Genomic DNA, 12,717 nt, shown 5'->3' with positions numbered 1-12,717 from the left:
AAAAGACTCATGGATCTCAGCCACAGACCCAGGAGAGCAAATTGATGATGGAGATAGAGATAGATCTTAATTATATATTACTAAGCAGGAAGATTATAATATGAGCAGCCCTCAGCCCATATCCCCCTGCTTAGTAACACTGTTGGAATGAGCCAATCTTCCCTCCAAGTGCTCATGGAGAATTCTGGGGGAGGAGACTGATTGGTCCAGCTTGGATCACAAGTCTATCTTTGTACCAATGACTTTCACCAGGATGGGATTCTCTGATTGGCTCAGCTTGTGTCACATGACATCTTGTGGTAGGGATTGGAGAGAGACTAGATTATCTCCACTCGACCCACATGATGCAAATTTTCTACTAGAATGCCGAGTTCTTTCAGGAAAAGGGGGAAGAGTTGCAGGCCAGTCAACAACACCAGCTGCTGCCTGCTGCAGCAGGATCACACTAAGGCATCCCCTTCACCATGCATCACTTGGGGTTGGTAAGTGGCTTTTATAGTGCCTTCCCGAAGGAGTTATATTGAAAGTGATGGGTGCCGATAGGCAAATGGCCACTCAATCTTCCAATATTTTGTGGAAATAATGGTTATATCTTTTGTAAATTTGACACAGAACACAGCTGGGAGATATTTGCAATAGAAAAGAACTATGATCAATGATCTGTGCCAAATCATAAAATCAGTCTTCTTTTAAAGTAAAAAAATAAGGACGCATCACATGAGCAGGAGGAATTTCTCATAGTGGCTTTATGGCATGCTTTCTGACTGGTCTGGATTACTGTGTTGCGGTATCTCAATCTTTTCCAGGAAGTCATCACTTCATCTCCCATGCCTATCAGCCTGAATTCAATCCTGTGCCTGCCGGGCCTCTATCTGAGTGGCCATCTAGCAAAATAACCAATTACATTAGTGACTGTGGCCTCCTGATGACTTCCTCAGTTCTGTTTCTAAAGCCCATTTAAAATACATTTCTCGTTTTACTACACATTCAAATTTTATTCTTCTGGTTATAGAACCATAAATGTCTGCATTTCATACAGACTCAAAATGAAGGGTATATAAGCATGTATAAATCACATGGCAAAAGTTGCATTTTCTTCATTGAATTGTGCTCGATATTTGGATGGATGAAAATTATATTATCTGGCGACTGCTCACATTCTTCCATATCTCAATATGCAAAAGAGGCCCACACACAATGTATTTTCTTTTTTAAAATTGGGCTACTATAGACCATATTTTAATGTGAAGAAAATTTCTTTCTGAAATCTAACAATGCCCTAGTGGGCATGCATATTTTTATGCCCATATGACTGGAGTTAAGTTCCATCACATAAAAATTTGGGAAGTTCAGTTGTTGGGACTTGAAACTGTATCTGCTGTGCAAAGTGTGTAAAATGGGAATAATAATACTGACCTGGCATCAGGAAAGTGGCTTACAAAACAAGGACACAGCCTCTGATGACATACTGGGTGGGGCGGAGGGCTCTTCAAACTTGGGACTGGATAGCTTCATATAGGGTGAAGGCTTTTGGGGCTTTATGAAAATAGGAAGGGAATGCCTTTCCCTACTGCCTGAAAGTACTGAGGCTATTTCTTTGTTCACTTAAATAAATAATAAACAAATAATAACCAGGTGCTGGTACTGTCAGTGAATAGAGTGATGACGTGAAGAATGAAGGGCTGTGTCCTCTACAGCTCTGAATAGTACATAGCAGTAATGCCCTAATGATCTGTTTCTTCTGCAACAACGAAAACAAGTCTTTGTTTGAATATTTTTAAGAAGTAGACTTTAGAATCCCTATGTTTAGCCTTATGCTCAACCAACCACTATGCGTATTTGAGATATCCTTAAATCACTCCTATCTTCATGATTTCCTGAAACTATCTGTCAATATGGGAAAGTTTCTGCATAAACTAGCCACACTAGCAAGATCATTTAGAATAGAGTTATGTAAGCATCCACAGTGAGTACTTTAAAGGAAAAGAAATCATTTTTAAAATTATCTTCCTTTCCCCTGAAACTTTTCCATGCACTTCAACTTCTAGAAAAAATGAGATTTTTTTACCCCACAGGTGCGCAGTTTCTGGCAGAGACTAGAAGGCTAGACCTGGAATCTGTAACTCCCCATTTCCTGAATAGATGACATTTTTAAGGATCCTATTTTTATGTTTTATTTAATATAATTACTGCATTTGAACACTCGTGAAATATGAAAACACATGGAGAAACAAATCAGGAGGTGATTGAAATATCTCTTCAGTTGTCTAGCAGTTGGCAAGAAATGTATGTATCTAATTGTACATGCTTCCTTTCCCTAAACCTTGACATGCCAAATAAAAGATTCTCAGCAGATTATAGAGTTTTAATTGTTTAAAGAGGGGTTTTATGTTTCCAGGAAAAGAGATATGGGGTCATTGCTAACTTCATTGAACTTAATCACTTTCAAAATCTACATAGAAAAAGTTCCATCAGCAATGTGTAGACACAGAACCTGCACTTGGCAATTCAACACCACTGATCTTGAGGATGGGTAAGATGACACTTTTTTGAAATGAATTAACCTTACAGTCCTAAACTGATATTAGCTCTGTACATATAATAGCAGCAATCCTGGCCCAGTGCGGTGGCTTATGCCTGTAATCGCAGCACTTTGGGAGACTGAGGCAGGTGGATCACCTAAGGTCTGGAGTTCAAGACCAGCCTGGCCAACATGGTGAAACCTCATCTCTACTAAAAATACAGAAAATTAGCTGGGCGTGGTGGCAGGCGCCTGTAATCCCAGCTACTCGGAAGGCTGAGGCAGGAGAATTGCTTGAACCCAAGGGGTGGAGGTTGCAGTGAGCCAAGATCATGCCATTGCACTCCAACCTGGCCAATAAGAGTGAAACTCCTTCTCAAAAAAAAAAAAAAAAAAAAAAAAAAAAATAGCAATTCCCACCAGCTCCCCACCCTTTCTTCTCCTATTTCTCCATTCTCTTTTTCTCCATGCTTTCATTTCTTTTTTGACGCTATAGTAAAACTTTAGTCTCTACATGCATTTGCTGCTCTAAGATGTGTACTTGCATTTTTACTTCCCCTACTCTGCTCCTTTTCTCTCTAATTACAGAAGTCCTAACCTTAAGATGTAGCTCCAGTCTCACGTCTAGGAAGACACCATTCCTGACTGCCCTTTTCTATCACCTGCTGCTTCTCAGAGGTACCATGAGTATGTATTATCGGCATCATCATTTTGGCGCCCATTGCCTACTCAATATATTGTCATTCTTAATTTTTGCTGTGTATTCCCTCTTCCCAACTAGATGGTGAACGTGAGGATAGGATATTTTAAATTACACATTTTGGTATTCCTAGCACTCAGAATTGGCACCTTTTATGCGTGCCTAAGTGCCTGTTATCTCCTATCCAAAAGAGAAGGTCATCTGCTGATGCTCTTCTCCCTTCCCATTCCAGGTTAGACTGTCCATGAACAGGATCTGAGATGGAGCATCGGTTAGGCTTGGCATCAAGTACAGGCCAGCTCTATAAAATACCTTTTTATTGGTCATCCTTGCTTTCTGTCTCTCCATCCACCATTTTCTGTCTTCCTACAATTGTACTCCCTAATAAAATAGTACATATAAGCTTTTGTCTTGATTTCTGCTTTCTAAAGAGCTCAAGTTAAGATGGGCTGCCTAGTGATTATTTCAAAGAAGGACTTGCTGCCCAGCTGCAGGGAGCAAGGTCAGCAGACAACCTCCAGCAGTCAGCTCCTTCAGGGTCTGCCTGGGCTTCAGAGAGCTACCTCACTGAAGGCCATACCCTTCCTGGGGCAGCCCCATCCAGAGACTGAGCAAGTCAGGCTATAGAAGCTGGGCCACTCTGGCCCAACACAGGATACTTCAGACAGGCAGCAGTCAGTTCAGAACACCTACCAGGTTGGCTGAGGCTTTGCCAGATTGGCAGGAGGAAGTTTGCTTCTGCTGTGCAGTCACGCTACCTCCCCCTTCCCTTCACAGATGTGGGTCCTTCATACACATCCTGCACCCTAAACCCTGGCTCTGTCTGCTCTGGAGAACCCAGCCTTCTGCTGTATTCATTCAAACTTCTTAAGCTGCACAAACACTCAGCCCAAATTGACTTAGGCAAAAAGTAAAATAATAAAAACTGTGTTCGGCCCAAGGACTCAGATGGTTTAATCAAGTCACTATCTTTTTTTTTTTTTTTTTCATTCTCTCAGCTCTGCTTTTCTCAGGTTTCATTCTTAGGCAGATTTTCAGCACATGATGGCTCCCAGAACCTCCAGGCTTACCACTTCAATAGAAAGAACTCCACTTTCTCAAAAAGTCCAGAAAGTCCTGGAATTGAGTGTCATTGATGCTGAGCGTTGTTTTATTTGTCCAGCACTAAATCAGTCACCAGAACCAGAAAACTTGTAGAGCCCAGTCCAAAATGAAAATGCAAGACATCCTTTTTCTCAAATTATTAAGAATTTCAATATGGTGGCAGCTGAGCATTGAGTCAAACACGGTACCTTGTGAGTGTGGGGTCCAGCCCAGTACACCAGTCACTGACCGCTGGCCCTGGCTCTGCCAATCACTGTGGCTGGGGGATGATATGCTCTACCTCATAATACTTGGTCATGTGCCCATTCCTAAATTTGAGATTAGCATTTCCCAGTGAGAAGTTGGAGAAATTGGTGCTGAGTATGGCAAAACTATTGATGCAGCATCACACATGCATAGAAGTCACATACTATCTGAAAGGGTACAATAGGGTAATGAAAAAAAAGAAGCTCCAGCTTCACAAAGTCTTAGGCTGAAATCCTGAGTTTAACAGTTCTGGAGGTGCGGCTTTAGGTGAGTTATTTAACCTCCCTGAAACTAAGTTTTCTCTCATATACTGTGGGCACAAATACACCTACTTGCTTTGCAGGGTTGTGATGATTATGTGAATCAAAGCATTTAAATGCTTAGCCCGCTGCCTAGCAAAGAGTAGGGCCTCAACAAGCAGTGGTCACAGTGGCAGTGATGATAAAGATGGTAATGTCAATGTTGGGAAGCCACATAGAATGGGTATAGAATGGAGTAAGAAAGAACCACATGAGTTCAGGCCCCAGTCTTGGGGCAAGGAACTCCATCCTTCTGAGCCTCAGGTGCCTCCACCATAAAATGAGGATTTCATTCCTACCTATCTCCTAGGGTTGCCCTGAGGATCATGGGCATGGGTGGAGAGAGCCTGGCGTCAGTATTTGCTGCCTGCTGTTAACTAGCAGAGGCCTCAGGAGGAAAGGTAGGGAAGGCTCCTCTCCTTGCAGAACTGGAGGATAGCTCATTCCCGGGGCTGAAGAGGTGATTCCAGCTCCGTGAATAAGTACAAGCTAAGAACAAGAGACAGCTCTGAACAGAAAGCAGGCCAAAAAAGGTCTTCAGCTGCTTTGCTCAGAACTGGGTAAACTTCATATGAATTAATATGTGAAATCTTCAATATCTGTCTTCATCTAATTTTTCCCACTTTTCTCTTTTCCTTCCCTACTTCCCATATACAGATCAGAATAACTAGCATCTCATTCCCTTCGGACTTAACGTTCAAAGGCAAATTGTCACATTTAGTTAACATCCCAAGTTGTCACATTTGCATTAAAACATGGACCTTCTGCAGAAAATACCATAATCCAATGAGTAGATGAGCATTTAGGCCAGAGGTTATTTGCCATTGCTAGGCCATCAGAAGGATTTTCTAGGATCAGAATTGATTTATGTTGATGTATGTCTGTGTGTTCATCATTACATATTAATCAAATGTTCAAAATTCAGTGATCATTTCAACAGAACATATAGAAGGCAAAATAACTAAAGCATTCTCAAAGGGCACTTATTTAGGACCATGGGTTTGGAATTAAATTTTAAAAGTACTGTTCTGCTAGGCTAAGGATGGGATAAGCATGACATATTTTCTATTTCTATTTAAAAATAAGAAATAAGAGTTGGAATTGTTTCCAGATGATTGAGAAACATAGTACTTGATATTATGTAATACTTTTGTTGGAAATATTTCTGGGGCTCATAAAGAGGAAATTTGCAGTGCTTTCTCAAAAAAAATGGATATTTTTTCAAAGCATTGTGCCCTCTCATGTATTTCCTTGATAAATATCACACCTCTCCCTGGTGTAATAAGCATGAGACTAATGTCAGGTTCCCAGGGATTCACGTGAAAACCCTGAATTCAATTGTCAGTTGCGGTCATGTCACCAGCATTGATAGATTTCCATAATCATTTTATTAGAAATTAAAAACAAACAAACAAACAAAAACCACAGTATCTGTCAGTTCAAGTTTGCAAAGGGAATGCAAGTGGAGACTAGGAATGACCCTCTGGCCAGTCATAACTCCTAAATTCCTAAATATAGGTTCCCTCTCTGTCTTGAGAAACTAAAGTGAAGCTTACACTGTGAGAACAAGTAGAAAGGTGTACTCTTGCAAGGAAATATCTAAACTCAACTAAAAATCATTGAAAGTAAGCAAAATAGTGTGAAGTGCCAAAGAAGAAATCTCAAATTCGAATTCTGTTTGAATTAGAATGTATGGTCAAGATCCTGAGTTCACGATAAAATCATAGTTATTTCCCTTCATTGTAAAATAGAAGCACTGTGGTCTTGGTCTGCTGTCCTTCTTCAGCCCCATGCCCTATTTTGAAAGAGCCAGCTCCACTTCCACTGAGAATTCCCCAATCTAGGTATCCTCAGCAGGGCTCTAATCCCGTGTAATTGTATTAGTCTCAATGGCAGATCGGCTCTAAGTGCCCCCACAGAAAGGGAGCTGTCAGCCCTGCTATTGTTTCCCACTTAATGTGATTCCCGGCAGCAAAGAAGAAAGGCAGCTAGAGCCCTCCTTCTCACATTACAGACCCCAGTTTCTAAACCAATTAAGGAAAGGGGATTTACAGTCCTCAGGATTAGAGACTCTGTTTATATTATCCTATATTTCTTCTCATAACACCCTCCATTTTATGTCTCCTCCCGGCCCTCCCTCTTCTCTGGAAGGCTCCTGTTCACTTACCCATACATCTCCCTATTTGCTTCCCCTGGTTTGGTGTTTGAGTGCAGTAACGGAGCCGGCTAATTCTCACTGATTGTTTTAATTACGTTTCAGAATCCTCATGTATCTGCTCTCTGGAGAACTGAGTAACGAAAAGGCTGGGGCTCAGCCCAAGCCTGATATTCAAGCAGACCTTGATAAAGCGGTACATTTCTGTGCAAGCAATCATTCCAATTAATTGAATAAAAACATCCTGCAGGTTGTTTATCAGGGAAAGAAAGCTTTTCACAAGGCAGATTGGTCAGTATCCTGATATTGCAGCAAAAGTTGCCAATTTTTTTTTCTTTTTAGAATCACATTTGATGTGGAAGGTGAAATGAGGTTTCACTGAAGCAAGAGAATAAATGGGGAAGATCATCTTTCAGAAAGAGCTCCAGACCATTTTAAACAAACTGTGGCCCAATCTGAGTGTTGTTTCAAAGCTTCTCTTTTCTCCTCCTTTTCTAAGGAAAGCTCATACCACAGGAAGTCCAGCTGATTTTCTCCTACCCAAATGTATGTATAATTTTTCCCTTGGCTGGTGCTGCAACAATGGAAACCTCACTCGATGGGTTTCTATTAGAACCAAATGGATTTGGAGAAGCATTTTTACTCTTAATGGAGCCTTTCTATTGAATTCCATTTTTCAGAATTTTATTTTAGTTTCAGTTGAATATTTAAACACGTTTAAATTTTAAATATCTGTGCTGAACAAGCCCTGATATATATTTTTTAAATTGCTGTAATACTTCACTGGGTTTCATTTTTAACCCAATACAATATGCATAATCCATTATGTTAGCATTACATAAGTTGGGTGTGCTCAGATACCAGGCTAAGGCACCTTTTTACACAGTTAAGTTATACCATTTCAATGGACTATCTTACCAAATTATTTTTATAACAGCTTTGTTACCAACAAAGCATAAAGAGGGTTCTAAAATTCAACTCGGGGCTCATTATTGTAGGAATACCCATTCTGATTAACGAAACTTATATTCAAAGTTGTCTTTCAACTAAATTATCATATTCCAGTCTTTTAACATCATTAAGAAAAAGCCAGGTCTCCTTTGGGGAGAAACATATTTCTATGCCTACTGGTTTCGTAGGTTTTAGTGGTTGTCCTGGCTTTTCCTAGGATTGCTTTGGCCCTTTGAAATTAAGAAATATTTGAGTGTCCTAGGTACACTGGGGGAAGGGGGAACAAAGACACGTGAATAACATTCAGTTCTCAGGGAGCTCTGTCCAGTATAAAAGGCCAGATATAAATATGGAAGCTTAGTAAGTCACAAAGGACTCTGAAGAGAAACACAGTGCAGGGGATGAAAGTTCTAAATGGATTTAGACTGCCTCAGTTGGGATCTCGGGTCTGGCACTTAGTAGTTCTGTGACTTGGGGCAAGTTATTTCACCAAGGGTTTCATTTTTTTATCACAATAAAATGGACAATAATTGTATCTATCTCACAGAAAAATATGTATAAAATAAGACAGTCCTCATAAAGCACTTAACACAGTGCACACTGAGTGAAAAGAGCTCAATACCTATCATGGGAATCTAAAGATCTCATGGAACCAGAAAATATTTCCAAATATCGGGCACAACTCATAGATAAATGTGTAGCAGCGAATGGTTTAAGCTGAAAGCTAGGTAGAGGACTTGAAGATGGAGATAGGGTTTCAACAAGCAGAAAGATGAGGGGACCCTTTGCCTGGTGTCTGGGGACAAGCTCTGGCAACCTCCCCCATCAGTGTGAAGCTGAATCCAGGTGAGAGACTGCAGGGCAGCCCCTGTCCAAGACTGAAAACGCACATGTTAGAAGGGCAGTGAGTGAAACAGCTGTGGCTTTCACCCCTCACAATATTTAAACTGAGGAATCAGTGTACATTAACAGAGCTTTATAAAAACAACCTCTGCTCCATCTATCCAGCACAAAACCCACACTCAGAATTCATTCACTAGGCTTACAAGGTTCTCAGGCTACAGCAAATTGGAGAAATTGATGTTTACCCTAAAAGCTTGTACCACATGCTATTTGTAGCTGCCGTTGCCTTGGTACATGTCTGCCAGTGTGTCCGGACTTAAATCCCTGCATGGTAACCTTTAACTCTTTGCTAGGAGGCAGAATCAATCCATGGTAGAACTAAGTGGGAGGATAGAGAGGGAAGGTACAAAGACTCAGGGACTCGCACCACATCTATCAATAGACTAACATATTCTGGGCACGGGTGGAAGCAACCAGTCATGTTAAATAGCAACAATTTCTAAAGTCTTTCCTGTGCTGATATTTCCAAAGAGTTCTTGGTTAATGTCAGAGAAAAAGCATTTCTGGGAAATAAGGCTGATCATTTTGGGAAGGGAGAAAAGGCTGAACTAAGCGTATTTCTGACAAATGCGAAGTTGCTGTTCCTATGTGAACACACTATGCATGACTTGGTTACAGGAGACCACCATTACATTTCTTTCTCAATCTCCCTCTTTCCCTCTTTCTCCTTCTCGCCCTCAAAGAGGTTCCACTGATTAATGCCTGAGAGAGCCTGGCAGTTTTCTTCTTTCTAATATGCTTCCTTGTATTTGCTGCAGGTGTTTAACTGGCTGTAAGGACAGTGTGAGGCATTTTGATGTATGTAAATTATGCCCATACTTTGAGCCTAATCATTATTATAAAATTTATAGAGGATAAAACACAGGCAGCCATAAAAACTGAATTTTTACTTTGATCATGCAAGGTTATGGGTTCTCTCGGTGATTAATCTTTTATGGGTCTTAGAGATCACTGCCAATGTGAAGATTTAACAGTTTTCCTTCTGGCCAAATCTTCTCAAACAATAGAAGGGTAAACAAAAGCCACCCAGCATCATAGCGATAGGAACAAACTTACTTGCTGAGTAGTTTCAAGCTCAACACTTAGGCAGGAATAAAACAAATGTACTTTGTGAAAAGCAGCGATAGAATTAAAAATAGGAGATGATTTGGATAGTCCAGAATATTTCAGTCTTGCTCTGCTACAAGCTTGCTGGGTGATCTTATGCATGTCATTGAACGTCCTTGAACTTGAGTTCCTTCTGCCATAAAATGTGGAGATTAGCTTTTAAAAAGTTCCTAGGGTCTATTCCAGCTTCACCATTCTAGAAAGAATTGTAATATATTTCTCTGTGTATTAGATGTGTATATAAAATTTACTATGTTAGAAATTTTAGATTCACAGAGAATCGTGTGGTAGGTATTGGTAGGGGTGAACAGCCCTTAAATTGAGAAAAACCTAAAAAAAAAAAAAAATCCCAAATGAATAGTCATGTGACTGAGCAAGTCATCTGACTCCTTGAGATTATAATGTCATCTGTTCTATGGGGCTAATAATGTCTAATGCATGTATCCCATCAAGTAGCACAAGCTATGAGTGTATTTTGAAAAAATTCCCAAGCACTGTAAGATTCTGCTATCACTGTTATTGTTTATCTTTCTCTCAGTAGCAATATTGTCAGAAAAACAGGTACCTTTGCAGTATTACCACAGCATCTAGCACCATGAGCACAATTCTTGAGTCAAATGAGCACTAAACAGAGATTATCTTTTTATTGTGGAATTGAGTCATTACTAAATGTTAAATGTCAAGGATCGGAAACTACCAAATCTTGATGGCAGAAGTGAGGTAGGCAGCATGGGTAGAGGGCTAAGAGCAAGGGCCAATGCTGTCTCCCAAGAGGGCTCCAGGAACACAGGGTTCTGTGTTTAAGTGATCTAGGCCCGCTCCATGCTTTCTCTTCTTGGAAAGTTACCATTCTCATTAGCATAGTAAAAGCTCTGAGCAGCCCTGCAACAAAAAAACAACATTCACTTTTACTTAGCCCTGTGGTCTCCATATTCATTTCTGCCCTTAAATTCTTTCACTAACATTTCTTAACATACCGAGTTGTTAATATGTTATACAGAACATAGCTGGGGAAGAGATGAGCAAAGAGGCTGGGCAGACAGCTTCTCTGCGTCCTTACTTTAGGACTCTAGAGCAGTCATTTAATCCTTCCACTACTCAGATGCCTCTTCAGTAAAGCAATTGTCTTCACAGAACCATTGTGAGGATTAAATAGGATCATTTAGTGTCCTTCTTCTTCAGTCCTTGCTACAAATTGTTCCTGAAAACCTGAACATGTAACACCCTAAATGTCCCACCTCTCCTAACACGAGTCATTTATACACACATTCCTTTCTCCACCACCTCCTTACAGCTCTGAGAAATTGCCTTGCTTCAGGCTGAGTCCCTGCTTTGGGGCAACGGACCCAGTGCTGAAGAACCAGGTATGACCAAGACAGACAGAAGATTGCTGCCTTCATGGAACTTTCTGTCCAGATGGAGAGACAGCTAATTAAACAGGTAGTTATAATTTGATATGATACTCTAATAGAAATAGCTAATATTTATTGAGTGCTTACTTAAGTACTCTGCATTATTTATTAATGATGGCAGTGGCTGCTCCAGATTGTCTGCTGCTGCCTGCAAAGATGCAGGCTGCAGCGAGGAAGTATGGCCCGGGCCTCCCGCTCCACGAAGCAGATAGCCCTGCCCTCCCCAGTGGTATTATTGGAGCTGCCCAAGCCGGGCTGTGGACCAGGGCATCTCTGTGCTCTTGGGGGCCCAGGAAGGTCCCCTTCCCCCAACAGTCTTGTAAGTGCCTGCTGCCACTACGTGGTCTCTCCCTGCTCCTGGAGCCCACTCCAATCACAGAGCAAGATTGGGGCCAAGCTCGGATGCTGTCACAGCCCTCTCTAGTGGGTGCATGTTTGAGGCAGCGCTGACACAACAGCCCTCTGCCAACTAGAACTCCTCTGGACTTCAGGCACCAATGAGTTTGGGAGGGAAGTCAAGCGGGGGCTGAGGGCAGCTCAGCATTGGCCTGAAGGCACCCCTTGGTGCAAGTAGCCTGGGAGCCATGGACCACAGCAGGAGGCAGGCAGGCTCCTGGGCAAAAGAGAGTGGATCTTGGGTGAGGCCCCACCTTTGGCCAGGGAAGGCCTAAAGCCTGGGGACTGGGCTGCCAGTCCTGCAGATCAGAGGAGGAACTCATGGTGCTTTTTCCTGGGTCAACCCCTGGCTGCTCATGAACTAATCAGAAGCATTGACCCCTCTGAAGACCACAAAAACCCCCAGAATCAGCCACAGCAGAGAAGACCACAGGATGACCAGCTGCAGAGAGGAGCTTCCCACTCCAGGGATGATCTGCCTGCAGAAAGAAACAACCCACTCCAGGGACTTCTCTCTGCTAAGAGCTGCGAAGACTATGGGGTGACCAGCAGCAGAGAGGAGTCACCCACGCCAGAGCTGCCTCCTCTCTGCTGAGGGCTGAATACTGGTCAGGACACCCTGGCTGCAGACAGGAGATACCCACAGTGGGTCTTTGAGCTGTTCTGCTGCTCAATAAAGCTCCTCTTTGTCTTGCTCACCCTCCACTTGTCTGTGTGCCTCATTGCCTCATTCTTCATTGCCTCATTCTTCCTGGTCACAGGACAAGAACTTGGGACCTGTTGAATGGCAAGGCTAGAAGAGCTGTAACACAAACAGGGTTGAAACATGCCCCTTGCTTGCCACATTGCCAGTGAAGAGAGGCAGAGAAGAGCTGTGGCCCTTCAGGGATCCCAGACCTGGGAGCTCCCCAAGCCAGGGCTGC

The 12,717-nt window shown here is 42.0% G+C and overlaps 1 long non-coding RNA gene across 1 annotated transcript; it reads left to right on the top strand.

The window, feature by feature from the left end:
- Positions 1–331: 331 nt before the first annotated feature.
- LOC128932513 (uncharacterized) lies at positions 332–12,492 on the top strand. Its single transcript, XR_008482420.2, has 3 exons — positions 332–482; positions 11,281–11,426; positions 12,164–12,492. It is a non-coding gene; the product is annotated as an uncharacterized LOC128932513 (long non-coding RNA).
- The last annotated feature ends 225 nt before the right edge of the window (positions 12,493–12,717 follow it).

This window comes from Callithrix jacchus, chromosome 6, assembly GCF_049354715.1.
Source record: "Callithrix jacchus isolate 240 chromosome 6, calJac240_pri, whole genome shotgun sequence".
Taxonomy (NCBI): domain Eukaryota; kingdom Metazoa; phylum Chordata; class Mammalia; order Primates; family Cebidae; genus Callithrix; species Callithrix jacchus.
The sequence above is the reverse complement of the archived record's forward strand: the minus strand, read 5'-3'. Positions and strand labels throughout refer to the sequence as shown.